Here is a 10,926-nt window from a genome sequence, read left to right on the forward strand (position 1 = left end):
AGGAAAAACAGTTTCTGGTGTTCTTATTTTCCCTCTGTGATTGCCTCAGAAATGCCCCTCCTACAAAGGGTACAGGTCTCCCCCACTGCTGCCTCCATCCCCATGAGGAGCAGGTGCTTGGAAGCAGTGGCACAGACAAAGGCGGGGAACACTGCAGGAGTATGGAAACAGGAGAGCGTCGGACAAGAGGGTGAGGACATGCCCCTCAATGGCTTCCCTGCTGGGAACCCTAACCCTAGGCAGGAAAAGGAGGCCTGGCCTAGGGTTGCTCCCAAGGAAAAAGCAGTGGAGGCAGGCATGTTGTGGCAGTTTTGCGCTCCCCTTGGGTGTGGAGAGATGGAGTGTAAGAAAATAGTGTAGAAAGTAATCTTATTCCCCAATGAGCTGCAGCTGAATCAATTACTAAAGATTAGAAGCAGGCCCGGATCTTAACAAGCCACACCTGTATCCAATAAGAGTAAGTGCCACAAAAGAGTGGGTTAGCTAGCTGAGGAGAGAGCTGGCATTTGTTGGCTGTCTTGTGAAGAGAGAGGGATTTGTGGGCTGTGAAGAAGAGGAGTCAGATGACTGCTGCAAGGACCAGGGAAAGGCAGTGCATAGAGCAGCTGCATTATGAATAAGCTTCAAGGAGGTATGAGGCCCAGGAGATATGAAATCCCTCGCATTCTAATGATGCTAGAATTGGTGTTAGGAAAACACTTGGGATGCCTTTCGCAGCTGCAGTGTGCCTGGAGCTGGGGGCTTTGTGGTTTCCGAGATGCTAACCCTAGGCGTAACCCTAACCCTAACCCTAGGAAGGAAAAGCAGGCCTGGCCTAGGGCTGCTGCCAAGGAAAAAGCCGTGGAGGCAGGGATGTTGTGGCAGTTTTGCGCTCCCCTTGGGATGCCTTTCGCAGCTGCAGTGTGCCTGGAGCTGGGGGCTTTGTGGTTTCCGAGATGCTAACCCTAGGCGTAACCCTAACCCTAACCCTAGGCAGGAAAAGCAGGCCTGGCCTAGGGCTGCTGCCAAGGAAAAAGCCGTGGAGGCAGGGATGTTGTGGCAGTTTTGCGCTCCCCTTGGGATGCCTTTCGCAGCTGCAGTGTGCCTGGAGCTGGGGGCTTTGTGGTTTCCGAGATGCTAACCCTAGGCGTAACCCTAACCCTAACCCTAGGCAGGAAAAGCAGGCCTGGCCTAGGGCTTTTGCCAAGGAAAAAGCCGTGGAGGCAGGGATGTTGTGGCAGTTTTGCGCTCCCCTTGGGATGCCTTTCGCAGCTGCAGTGTGCCTGGAGCTGGGGGCTTTGTGGTTTCCGAGATGCTAACCCTAGGCGTAACCCTAACCCTAAACCTAGGCAGGAAAAGCAGGCCTGGCCTAGGGCATTTGCCAAGGAAAAAGCCGTGGAGGCAGGGATGTTGTGGCAGTTTTGCGCTCCCCTTGGGATGCCCTTCGCAGCTGCAGTGTGCCTGGAGCTGGGGGCTTTGTGGTTTCCGAGATGCTAACCCTAGGCGTAACCCTAACCCTAAACCTAGGCAGGAAAAGCAGGCCTGGCCTAGGGCATTTGCCAAGGAAAAAGCCGTGGAGGCAGGGATGTTGTGGCAGTTTTGCGCTCCCCTTGGGATGCCTTTCGCAGCTGCAGTGTGCCTGGAGCTGGGGGCTTTGTGGTTTCCGAGATGCTAACCCTAGGCGTAACCCTAACCCTAACCCTAGGCAGGAAAAGCCGGCCTGGCCTAGGGCTTTTGCCAAGGAAAAAGCCGTGGAGGCAGGGATGTTGTGGCAGTTTTGCGCTCCCCTTGGGATGCCTTTCGCAGCTGCAGTGTGCCTGGAGCTGGGGGCTTTGTGGTTTCCGAGATGCTAACCCTAGGCGTAACCCTAACCCTAAACCTAGGCAGGAAAAGCAGGCCTGGCCTAGGGCTGCTGCCAAGGAAAAAGCCGTGGAGGCAGGGATGTTGTGGCAGTTTTGCGCTCCCCTTGGGATGCCTTTCGCAGCTGCAGTGTGCCTGGAGCTGGGGGCTTTGTGGTTTCCGAGATGCTAACCCTAGGCGTAACCCTAACCCTAACCCTAGGCAGGAAAAGCAGGCCTGGCCTAGGGCTGCTGCCAAGGAAAAAGCCATGGAGGCAGGGATGTTGTGGCAGTTTTGCGCTCCCCTTGGGATGCCTTTCGCAGCTGCAGTGTGCCTGGAGCTGGGGGCTTTGTGGTTTCCGAGATGCTAACCCTAGGCGTAACCCTAACCCTAACCCTAGGCAGGAAAAGCAGGCCTGGCCTAGGGCTGCTGCCAAGGAAAAAGCCGTGGAGGCAGGGATGTTGTGGCAGTTTTGCGCTCCCCTTGGGATGCCTTTCGCAGCTGCAGTGTGCCTGGAGCTGGGGGCTTTGTGGTTTCCGAGATGCTAACCCTAGGCGTAACCCTAACCCTAACCCTAGGCAGGAAAAGCAGGCCTGGCCTAGGGCTTTTGCCAAGGAAAAAGCCGTGGAGGCAGGGATGTTGTGGCAGTTTTGCGCTCCCCTTGGGATGCCTTTCGCAGCTGCAGTGTGCCTGGAGCTGGGGGCTTTGTGGTTTCCGAGATGCTAACCCTAGGCGTAACCCTAACCCTAACCCTAGGCAGGAAAAGCAGGCCTGGCCTAGGGCATTTGCCAAGGAAAAAGCCGTGGAGGCAGGGATGTTGTGGCAGTTTTGCGCTCCACTTGGGATGCCTTTCGCAGCTGCAGTGTGCCTGGAGCTGGGGGCTTTGTGGTTTCCGAGATGCTAACCCTAGGCGTAACCCTAACCCTAACCCTAGGCAGGAAAAGCAGGCCTGGCCTAGGGCTGCTGCCAAGGAAAAAGCCGTGGAGGCAGGGATGTTGTGGCAGTTTTGCGCTCCCCTTGGGATGCCTTTCGCAGCTGCAGTGTGCCTAGAGCTGGGGGCTTTGTGGTTTCTGAGATGCTAACCCTAGGCGTAACCCTAACCCTAACCCTAGGCAGGAAAAGCAGGCCTGGCCTAGGGCTGCTGCCAAGGAAAAAGCCGTGGAGGCAGGGATGTTGTGGCAGTTTTGCGCTCCCCTTGGGATGCCTTTCGCAGCTGCAGTGTGCCTGGAGCTGGGGGCTTTGTGGTTTCCGAGATGCTAACCCTAGGCGTAACCCTAACCCTAACCCTAGGCAGGAAAAGCAGGCCTGGCCTAGGGCTTTTGCCAAGGAAAAAGCCATGGAGGCAGGGATGTTGTGGCAGTTTTGCGATCCCCTTGGGATGCCTTTCGCAGCTGCAGTGTGCCTGGAGCTGGGGGCTTTGTGGTTTCCGAGATGCTAACCCTAGGCGTAACCCTAACCCTAACCCTAGGCAGGAAAAGCAGGCCTGGCCTAGGGCTTTTGCCAAGGAAAAAGCCGTGGAGGCAGGGATGTTGTGGCAGTTTTGCGCTCCCCTTGGGATGCCTTTCGCAGCTGCAGTGTGCCTGGAGCTGGGGGCTTTGTGGTTTCCGAGATGCTAACCCTAGGCATAACCCTAACCCTAACCCTAGGCAGGAAAAGCAGGCCTGGCCTAGGGCTGCTGCCAAGGAAAAAGCCGTGGAGGCAGGGATGTTGTGGCAGTTTTGCGCTCCCCTTGGGATGCCTTTCGCAGGTGCAGTGTGCCTGGAGCTGGGGACTTTGTGGTTTCCGAGATGCTAACCCTAGGCGTAACCCTAACCCTAACCCTAGGCAGAAAAAGCAGGCCTGGCCTAGGGCTTTTGCCAAGGAAAAAGCCGTGGAGGCAGGGATGTTGTGGCAGTTTTGCGCTCCCCTTGGGATGCCTTTCGCAGCTGCAGTGTGCCTGGAGCTGGGGGCTTTGTGGTTTCCGAGATGCTAACCCTAGGCGTAACCCTAACCCTAACCCTAGGAAGGAAAAGCAGGCCTGGCCTAGGGCTGCTGCCAAGGAAAAAGCCGTGGAGGCAGGGATGTTGTGGCAGTTTTGCGCTCCCCTTGGGATGCCTTTCGCAGCTGCAGTGTGCCTGGAGCTGGGGGCTTTGTGGTTTCCGAGATGCTAACCCTAGGCATAACCCTAACCCTAACCCTAGGCAGGAAAAGCAGGCCTGGCCTAGGGCTGCTGCCAAGGAAAAAGCCGTGGAGGCAGGGATGTTGTGGCAGTTTTGCGCTCCCCTTGGGATGCCTTTCGCAGCTGCAGTGTGCCTGGAGCTGGGGGCTTTGTGGTTTCCGAGATGCTAACCCTAGGCGTAACCCTAACCCTAACCCTAGGCAGGAAAAGCAGGCCTGGCCTAGGGCTTTTGCCAAGGAAAAAGCCGTGGAGGCAGGGATGTTGTGGCAGTTTTGCGCTCCCCTTGGGATGCCTTTCGCAGCTGCAGTGTGCCTGGAGCTGGGGGCTTTGTGGTTTCCGAGATGCTAACCCTAGGCGTAACCCTAACCCTAAACCTAGGCAGGAAAAGCAGGCCTGGCCTAGGGCATTTGCCAAGGAAAAAGCCGTGGAGGCAGGGATGTTGTGGCAGTTTTGCGCTCCCCTTGGGATGCCCTTCGCAGCTGCAGTGTGCCTGGAGCTGGGGGCTTTGTGGTTTCCGAGATGCTAACCCTAGGCGTAACCCTAACCCTAAACCTAGGCAGGAAAAGCAGGCCTGGCCTAGGGCATTTGCCAAGGAAAAAGCCGTGGAGGCAGGGATGTTGTGGCAGTTTTGCGCTCCCCTTGGGATGCCTTTCGCAGCTGCAGTGTGCCTGGAGCTGGGGGCTTTGTGGTTTCCGAGATGCTAACCCTAGGCGTAACCCTAACCCTAACCCTAGGCAGGAAAAGCCGGCCTGGCCTAGGGCTTTTGCCAAGGAAAAAGCCGTGGAGGCAGGGATGTTGTGGCAGTTTTGCGCTCCCCTTGGGATGCCTTTCGCAGCTGCAGTGTGCCTGGAGCTGGGGGCTTTGTGGTTTCCGAGATGCTAACCCTAGGCGTAACCCTAACCCTAAACCTAGGCAGGAAAAGCAGGCCTGGCCTAGGGCTGCTGCCAAGGAAAAAGCCGTGGAGGCAGGGATGTTGTGGCAGTTTTGCGCTCCCCTTGGGATGCCTTTCGCAGCTGCAGTGTGCCTGGAGCTGGGGGCTTTGTGGTTTCCGAGATGCTAACCCTAGGCGTAACCCTAACCCTAACCCTAGGCAGGAAAAGCAGGCCTGGCCTAGGGCTGCTGCCAAGGAAAAAGCCATGGAGGCAGGGATGTTGTGGCAGTTTTGCGCTCCCCTTGGGATGCCTTTCGCAGCTGCAGTGTGCCTGGAGCTGGGGGCTTTGTGGTTTCCGAGATGCTAACCCTAGGCGTAACCCTAACCCTAACCCTAGGCAGGAAAAGCAGGCCTGGCCTAGGGCTGCTGCCAAGGAAAAAGCCGTGGAGGCAGGGATGTTGTGGCAGTTTTGCGCTCCCCTTGGGATGCCTTTCGCAGCTGCAGTGTGCCTGGAGCTGGGGGCTTTGTGGTTTCCGAGATGCTAACCCTAGGCGTAACCCTAACCCTAACCCTAGGCAGGAAAAGCAGGCCTGGCCTAGGGCTGCTGCCAAGGAAAAAGCCGTGGAGGCAGGGATGTTGTGGCAGTTTTGCGCTCCCCTTGGGATGCCTTTCGCAGCTGCAGTGTGCCTGGAGCTGGGGGCTTTGTGGTTTCCGAGATGCTAACCCTAGGCGTAACCCTAACCCTAACCCTAGGCAGGAAAAGCAGGCCTGGCCTAGGGCTTTTGCCAAGGAAAAAGCCGTGGAGGCAGGGATGTTGTGGCAGTTTTGCGCTCCCCTTGGGATGCCTTTCGCAGCTGCAGTGTGCCTGGAGCTGGGGGCTTTGTGGTTTCCGAGATGCTAACCCTAGGCGTAACCCTAACCCTAACCCTAGGCAGGAAAAGCAGGCCTGGCCTAGGGCATTTGCCAAGGAAAAAGCCGTGGAGGCAGGGATGTTGTGGCAGTTTTGCGCTCCACTTGGGATGCCTTTCGCAGCTGCAGTGTGCCTGGAGCTGGGGGCTTTGTGGTTTCCGAGATGCTAACCCTAGGCGTAACCCTAACCCTAACCCTAGGCAGGAAAAGCAGGCCTGGCCTAGGGCTGCTGCCAAGGAAAAAGCCGTGGAGGCAGGGATGTTGTGGCAGTTTTGCGCTCCCCTTGGGATGCCTTTCGCAGCTGCAGTGTGCCTAGAGCTGGGGGCTTTGTGGTTTCTGAGATGCTAACCCTAGGCGTAACCCTAACCCTAACCCTAGGCAGGAAAAGCAGGCCTGGCCTAGGGCTGCTGCCAAGGAAAAAGCCGTGGAGGCAGGGATGTTGTGGCAGTTTTGCGCTCCCCTTGGGATGCCTTTCGCAGCTGCAGTGTGCCTGGAGCTGGGGGCTTTGTGGTTTCCGAGATGCTAACCCTAGGCGTAACCCTAACCCTAACCCTAGGCAGGAAAAGCAGGCCTGGCCTAGGGCTTTTGCCAAGGAAAAAGCCATGGAGGCAGGGATGTTGTGGCAGTTTTGCGATCCCCTTGGGATGCCTTTCGCAGCTGCAGTGTGCCTGGAGCTGGGGGCTTTGTGGTTTCCGAGATGCTAACCCTAGGCGTAACCCTAACCCTAACCCTAGGCAGGAAAAGCAGGCCTGGCCTAGGGCTTTTGCCAAGGAAAAAGCCGTGGAGGCAGGGATGTTGTGGCAGTTTTGCGCTCCCCTTGGGATGCCTTTCGCAGCTGCAGTGTGCCTGGAGCTGGGGGCTTTGTGGTTTCCGAGATGCTAACCCTAGGCGTAACCCTAACCCTAACCCTAGGCAGGAAAAGCCGGCCTGGCCTAGGGCTGCTGCCAAGGAAAAAGCCGTGGAGGCAGGGATGTTGTGGCAGTTTTGCGCTCCCCTTGGGATGCCTTTCGCAGCTGCAGTGTGCCTGGAGCTGGGGGCTTTGTGGTTTCCGAGATGCTAACCCTAGGCGTAACCCTAACCCTAACCCTAGGCAGGAAAAGCCGGCCTGGCCTAGGGCTGCTGCCAAGGAAAAAGCCATGGAGGCAGGGATGTTGTGGCAGTTTTGCGCTCCCCTTGGGATGCCTTTCGCAGCTGCAGTGTGCCTGGAGCTGGGGACTTTGTGTTTTCCGAGATGCTAACCCTAGGCGTAACCCTAACCCTAAACCTAACCCTAGGCAGGAAAAGCAGGCCTGGCCTAGGGCTGCTGCCAAGGAAAAAGCCGTGGAGGCAGGGATGTTGTGGCAGTTTTGCGCTCCCCTTGGGATGCCTTTCGCAGGTGCAGTGTGCCTGGAGCTGGGGGCTTTGTGGTTTCCGAGATGCTAACCCTAGGCGTAACCCTAACCCTAACCCTAGGCAGGAAAAGCCGGCCTGGCCTAGGGCTGCTGCCAAGGAAAAAGCCGTGGAGGCAGGGATGTTGTGGCAGTTTTGCGCTCCCCTTGGGATGCCTTTCGCAGCTGCAGTGTGCCTGGAGCTGGGGGCTTTGTGGTTTCCGAGATGCTAACCCTAGGCGTAACCCTAACCCTAACCCTAGGCAGGAAAAGCAGGCCTGGCCTAGGGCTTTTGCCAAGGAAAAAGCCGTGGAGGCAGGGATGTTGTGGCAGTTTTGCGCTCCCCTTGGGATGCCTTTCGCAGCTGCAGTGTGCCTGGAGCTGGGGGCTTTGTGGTTTCCGAGATGCTAACCCTAGGTGTAACCCTAACCCTAACCCTAGGCAGGAAAAGCAGGCCTGGCCTAGGGCATTTGCCAAGGAAAAAGCCGTGGAGGCAGGGATGTTGTGGCAGTTTTGCGCTCCACTTAGGATGCCTTTCGCAGCTGCAGTGTGCCTGGAGCTGGGGGCTTTGTGGTTTCCGAGATGCTAACCCTAGGCGTAACCCTAACCCTAACCCTAGGCAGGAAAAGCCGGCCTGGCCTAGGGCTGCTGCCAAGGAAAAAGCTGTGGAGGCAGGGATGTTGTGGCAGTTTTGCGCTCCCCTTGGGATGCCTTTCGCAGCTGCAGTGTGCCTGGAGCTGGGGGCTTTGTGGTTTCCGAGATGCTAACCCTAGGCGTAACCCTAACCCTAACCCTAACCCTAGGCAGGAAAAGCAGGCCTGGCCTAGGGCTGCTGCCAAGGAAAAAGCCGTGGAGGCAGGGATGTTGTGGCAGTTTTGCGCTCCCCTTGGGATGCCTTTCGCAGCTGCAGTGTGCCTGGAGCTGGGGACTTTGTGGTTTTTGAGATGCTAACCCTAGGCGTAACCCTAACCCTAACCCTAACCCTAGGCAGGAAAAGCAGGCCTGGCCTAGGGCTGCTGCCAAGGAAAAAGCCGTGGAGGCAGGGATGTTGTGGCAGTTTTGCGCTCCCCTTGGGATGCCTTTCGCAGCTGCAGTGTGCCTGGAGCTGGGGGCTTTGTGGTTTCCGAGATGCTAACCCTAGGCGTAACCCTAACCCTAACCCTAGGCAGGAAAAGCAGGCCTGGCCTAGGGCTGCTGCCAAGGAAAAAGCCATGGAGGCAGGGATGTTGTGGCAGTTTTGCGCTCCCCTTGGGATGCCTTTCGCAGCTGCAGTGTGCCTGGAGCTGGGGGCTTTGTGGTTTCCGAGATGCTAACCCTAGGCGTAACCCTAACCCTAACCCTAGGCAGGAAAAGCAGGCCTGGCCTAGGGCTGCTGCCAAGGAAAAAGCCGTGGAGGCAGGGATGTTGTGGCAGTTTTGCGCTCCCCTTGGGATGCCTTTCGCAGCTGCAGAGTGCCTGGAGCTGGGGGCTTTGTGGTTTCCGAGATGCTAACCCTAGGCGTAACCCTAACCCTAACCCTAGGCAGGAAAAGCAGGCCTGGCCTAGGGCATTTGCCAAGGAAAAAGCCGTGGAGGCAGGGATGTTGTGGCAGTTTTGCGCTCCCCTTGGGATGCCTTTCGCAGCTGCAGTGTGCCTGGAGCTGGGGGCTTTGTGGTTTCCGAGATGCTAACCCTAGGCGTAACCCTAACCCTAACCCTAGGCAGGAAAAGCCGGCCTGGCCTAGGGCTGCTGCCAAGGAAAAAGCCGTGGAGGCAGGGATGTTGTGGCAGTTTTGCGCTCCCCTTGGGATGCCTTTCGCAGCTGCAGTGTGCCTGGAGCTGGGGGCTTTGTGGTTTCCGAGATGCTAACCCTAGGCAGGAAACCCTAACCCTAACCCTAGGCAGGAAAAGCAGGCCTGGCCTAGGGCTGCTGCCAAGGAAAAAGCCGTGGAGGCAGGGATGTTGTGGCAGTTTTGCGCTCCCCTTGGGATGCCTTTCGCAGCTGCAGTGTGCTTGGAGCTGGGGGCTTTGTGGTTTCCGAGATGCTAACCCTAGGCGTAACCCTAACCCTAGGCAGGAAAAGCAGGCCTGGCCTAGGGCTGCTGCCAAGGAAAAAGCCGTGGAGGCAGGGATGTTGTGGCAGTTTTGCGCTCCCCTTGGGATGCCTTTCGCAGCTGCAGAGTGCCTGGAGCTGGGGGCTTTGTGGTTTCCGAGATGCTAACCCTAGGCGTAACCCTAACCCTAAACCTAGGCAGGAAAAGCAGGCCTGGCCTAGGGCTGCTGCCAAGGAAAAAGCCGTGGAGGCAGGGATGTTGTGGCAGTTTTGCGCTCCCCTTGGGATGCCTTTCGCAGCTGCAGTGTGCCTGGAGCTGGGGGCTTTGTGGTTTCCGAGATGCTAACCCTAGGCGTAACCCTAACCCTAACCCTAGGCAGGAAAAGCAGGCCTGGCCTAGGGCTGCTGCCAAGGAAAAAGCCGTGGAGGCAGGGATGTTGTGGCAGTTTTGCGCTCCCCTTGGGATGCCTTTCGCAGCTGCAGTGTGCCTGGAGCTGGGGACTTTGTGGTTTCCGAGATGCTAACCCTAGGCGTAACCCTAACCCTAACCCTAGGCAGGAAAAGCCGGCCTGGCCTAGGGCTTTTGCCAAGGAAAAAGCCGTGGAGGCAGGGATGTTGTGGCAGTTTTGCGCTCCCCTTGGGATGCCTTTCGCAGCTGCAGTGTGCCTGGAGCTGGGGGCTTTGTGGTTTCCGAGATGCTAACCCTAGGCGTAACCCTAACCCTAACCCTAGGCAGGAAAAGCAGGCCTGGCCTAGGGCTGCTGCCAAGGAAAAAGCCGTGGAGGCAGGGATGTTGTGGCAGTTTTGCGCTCCCCTTGGGATGCCTTTCGCAGCTGCAGTGTGCCTGGAGCTGGGGGCTTTGTGGTTTCCGAGATGCTAACCCTAGGCGTAACCCTAACCCTAACCCTAGGCAGGAAAAGCCGGCCTGGCCTAGGGCTTTTGCCAAGGAAAAAGCCGTGGAGGCAGGGATGTTGTGGCAGTTTTGCGCTCCCCTTGGGATGCCTTTCGCAGCTGCAGTGTGCCTGGAGCTGGGGGCTTTGTGGTTTCCGAGATGCTAACCCTAGGCGTAACCCTAACCCTAAACCTAGGCAGGAAAAGCCGGCCTGGCCTACGGCTGCTGCCAAGGAAAAAGCTGTGGAGGCAGGGATGTTGTGGCAGTTTTGCGCTCCCCTTGGGATGCCTTTCGCAGCTGCAGTGTGCCTGGAGCTGGGGGCTTTGTGGTTTCCGAGATGCTAACCCTAGGCGTAACCCTAACCCTAACCCTAACCCTAGGCAGGAAAAGCAGGCCTGGCCTAGGGCTGCTGCCAAGGAAAAAGCCGTGGAGGCAGGGATGTTGTGGCAGTTTTGCGCTCCCCTTGGGATGCCTTTCGCAGCTGCAGTGTGCCTGTAGCTGGGGGCTTTGTGGTTTCCGAGATGCTAACCCTAGGCGTAACCCTAACCCTAACCCTAACCCTAGGCAGGAAAAGCAGGCCTGGCCTAGGGCTGCTGCCAAGGAAAAAGCCGTGGAGGCAGGGATGTTGTGGCAGTTTTGCGCTCCCCTTGGGATGCCTTTCGCAGCTTCAGTGTGCCTGGAGCTGGGGACTTTGTGTTTTTGAGATGCTAACCCTAGGCGTAACCCTAACCCTAACCCTAGGCAGGAAAAGCAGGCCTGGCCTAGGGCTGCTGCCAAGGAAAAAGCCATGGAGGCAGGGATGTTGTGGCAGTTTTGCGCTCCCCTTGGGATGCCTTTCGCAGCTGCAGTGTGCCTGGAGCTGGGGGCTTTGTGGTTTCCG

The sequence above is a fragment of the Fringilla coelebs genome (genome assembly GCF_963513975.1).
Source record: "Fringilla coelebs genome assembly, chromosome: 9".
Lineage (NCBI taxonomy): Eukaryota > Metazoa > Chordata > Aves > Passeriformes > Fringillidae > Fringilla > Fringilla coelebs.